Here is a 4,065-nt window from a genome sequence, read left to right on the forward strand (position 1 = left end):
TCAGTCATCGTCTAGCCTTTACGTCTCCATGTAAGAGAAATACTGTATTAATGGTCATTTAATATTCCTCAACACGCACCACATGTAGAATAATGCATGCACCAGTCTTAGAGTCTGTTAGCCTTTACCCTGATAACTTTTGGATTCTATCAAGATGTTCTCTAAACATCAGATACTAGATAGTGTTTAGGTACATGTCGCTCTGACACTCCAGACTTTCGTCTCCTCTTCTAGCGCAGAAGTCATAGCCCCCAGTTCCTCCTAGTAACACGTCATTGCCAGCTTGCGCGCACCACTAGGTCAGAGGTCCCGGCTCCTTAGGTAGCCCCCTCCATGTTTCCGCCCCGTTTATGACATATTCTGTTACGTTTACATCACATGTCTATGTATACGCCTCTTGTTCCACCCACTTTATGCCTTATCTTTCGCGACTGCTATGAACTCCACCCACTGCTACGCCTACTATACTGAATGTAATGCAATTGTTTAACTATAAATATTGTGCACTGTTATTAAAAGTTACCCTTATGCTCCCAGATCCTGCCCCCCGGCAGCTGCCATCCCATTCCCATGCAGGTTGTCCTGTTCCTGTCCTTTATGCCTGATTAAAACCTGCAAACTCCAGCTACCTCGAATCTTGACTCTTATTTATTGAGCTATCTGTTATTGTATATCTAGTCAAAAATAGAACAGGTATTTAATTATTTATTTATTAAGCCGATTTAGTTGCTACCGCTGTGGCTTTCTCAGCCAATGAATTCCCTGCAACGTGAACGCCATCAGGCTGATGACTCAGTGAGTGTATCACGTGAGTCTTTGGTAGTTCTTTTTTTAACAGAACTATTTGTTCCCAAAGCAGTTTTTGCTTTATTGTTGCACCTGTGTCATCTTTGTAACCGTTTTGAATCCATTTCTGTAAATCGCTGTTATATGATTTGACGCAGTAATACGAATCGGACACTATGAGTGTCGGGAATTCGCGATCTGCATTATCTAGCGCCATTTTCAATGCTATTATTTCAGTCTGTTGTTCTGAATTAGTTTCTACTGAGTGTGTTTTTGTTAATAGAGGTCTTAGTATACCTCCGCGCCACACTTCTTTTGTAATCTCACATGTGGGGTTGTATGCTTGTTCTCCCCAAACGGATGGTTGAGCATGTCGTCTGTATAGATTACACAAGCGTACTGTCGTAATGACAGAATGTCGATTGGCAGAGGGAATATTCTTTCATATTCTAGATATTTTAGTTCCTCTAGTTCTGGATCAAAGTAGTATTTTACTTTGTCCATTGTAATGGAATTCACCCATTGTATCCATTCCGGATTCAATGCTGTTGTTGGTAAATTACACGGGGTTGTTAATGCCTCAAAGGCTGATTCTGCTGTTCTGACTGTGATGTGTCTACCGTCAGCTTTATCTTTTTCTCTAGCTATTGCGGTTTGAACTGCATGAACAATGTTTTCTTTAATGCTGAATTTCTTTTCAGCTTTAGTGTACAAGTGTGATTTGAATGCAATTGGTACCTTTTCTCCCTCATTAGAGGTCAGGTATGTGAATCCGCATCTTCCTGGGATGACTCGAATCACAAGGTTGCGTGTGTTATCACGTGTTTCTAGTTTTGTTTTAATTAACATATCTGTTTGTAAGGATCTCAGAATTTCTGTGTGTATTTGAGTCCAATTGGTTTTTTTAAAATCTGGTTTTATTAGATCATAAAGGGGTTTGACCCTTTCTGCGTAATTTACAATGTATGTTCTTCCGAAATTTAGGAAGCCTAGAATTGACTGTAGGTTTTTTAGTGTTCTAGGTGCTTGGAGTACGGCACATTTCTCTAGGAAATTGTCAGCCAGGCTTTTGCCTTCACTTGATAATTCATATCCTAAGAACAGGACTGTTAGATGGGCAATTCTAGATTTTTTAAAGTTGAATTTGTAACCCTCTGCCGCGAACCCAAGTATTATGGTGTTCACTCTCTTCAAGTGAGTATCCAAGTCATCGTCTGTTAGGTATATGTCGTCGACATACGATAATGCTTCGTCATCATATGTTTGTAGTAACTCTGTTACTCTCGCTGAGAATAATCCTGGGCTGTTCTTGTACCCCTGGGGTAACCAACAGAATTCTTTTTGAGCGCCATTTATTGAGAACGCTGACAAGTATCTGCTCTCTGGTGCTATATTTTGACAAAAGAATCCATTAGAGATGTCTAATGTTGTTTTATATTTTTTGCGCACTATGTTATTCATTAGTGCAGCACTATGCGAGTTTTGTACTGCAAAAGTTTTGCAACATGAGTTAAGGTGTCTGTAATCCAAAACTAGACGATATGAATTGTCTGGTTTGGAGACAGGAAACAAAGGGTTGTTCATTTGTGAGGTGCAAGTTTCAATCACCCCCTGGTATTCTAGTTGATCTAGAATTTCTTTTACCTGTTTTTTAGCTTCTTGCTTGATTGGATACTGCCTTTGTGCAGTAGGTTGTGATTTTAACTGGATTTTGTGAGGAGGAGAGTCCTCATCCCATCCCACATGATTTTTATAAAGCAGGAGCTTGAGCTACTGCCCACTTTCTTGCAAGTGTATATTTTTTATGAATTGGAATATGATTTGAGATGGCAGGCATAATTGTTTCTTCGCCATGTGGGCACTCCCTGACGAACTCTGGTGGCCAATCTTTTTCAGATAGAAGGATGTCATAGCCCTTGGAGAGATTATCCCAAAAAAGGCCCCTTATTTTCCTAGTCTTATCCCCTTCTATACGTAAAGTTATTTCATATATTTTGTGAGGTTTGCTAACTCTGGTGTCTGCAGTTTCCACCTGAATGTATTCATTCGTGTCCACTGTCTCCAGATGATTCATAAGGACTTTGCGTGCTATGCTCACTTCTGCTGCGCTGTCTAGCATTGTCTGAGCCCACTCTCCGTTTTTCAGCTGTGTCCTCAGTATTCTCGGCATTGTTGAATACTTTAATACTGGCTACCTTCTTTTTTGGAAACTGTAATTTTTTATTTGGATGAGCAGGTTCCTTGTCTTTGGACTTGACGTGCCCTTCCCTGGGTTCCGATCGTCCTCTTCTTTCTGATTTCTGCAAGGAAGTCTGAAAAGATTGAGAGGGACGTGTATCAAAATCTTGATATCTATCCGGTTTCTTTATGTTATCCCTATTTCTAAGGTTGTATTTTTTCACAGAGGGCTCCCTTTGGGGAGACTTGGGTCCTTGGTCCGGAGATCTTTCTCTCCGCCGAGGAGACCTTCCTCTGGACTGGAATCTCTTTTCTTTTGGATTGGATTGTTTGTTTCCATCCCAGTTCTTCTTTTGACTGTTTAGATTATTTTTAATAAATATTTTTTCAGGACTTTCAATTAGTTGGGGCTTCACTGGTATTCCACCCAAACTATCTCTACCTAGTTCTTCATAGGATTTTTCTATAATTCTGTCAATTTCAGCTGGTTGGTCTGCTATATCTGTCTCTTTTAACCTCTGGCGGATCGCCACATTCGCTGCTTCTCCTTTTATGTTGGCTAGTAATATTGCCGAGACCTGCTTGAAGTCTTTTAGTAATTTCATACCGAGAGTTAAAGCGGGTTCTGGACCGTATTCGTCTTGAATTTGTTTTAGCACATCTGGTATTACCGACATGGATGGTACACCATGTGTTTTTGTGTAAATGGAAGCAAAGACTGTACCCCAAGTGTAAAAACAACAAGTGATGGACTGAATGTGGATCAATGTCACACACTCCCCCAGTCAAAAGATCTGGGCCCAAATCCATCGTTTTTTTGCACTCCACACCACCCTGGGTTAGACAATGGCGATATGCAAATCAGCTCTGACCCTGTTGCCTCATGGGAACAGTCCAGTCCGAACTACAAAAGCCATGTCCTTCCCAGAACGGAATCAAGCATCCGAGGACCGGACCGGTTTTGAGGTAACACCTCTCTTCAGCCCGGCTAGCTTGACTCCAAGTGGTGTGAGTGCCTGGGACCCACGTCTGGGCATCCCCAGCGCACTTAGGGCGGCAATTGCAAAAACAACAAGTGATGGACTGAATGTGGATCAATGT

This window comes from Lissotriton helveticus, chromosome 1_1 (assembly GCF_964261635.1).
Source record: "Lissotriton helveticus chromosome 1_1, aLisHel1.1, whole genome shotgun sequence".
NCBI lineage: Eukaryota > Metazoa > Chordata > Amphibia > Caudata > Salamandridae > Lissotriton > Lissotriton helveticus.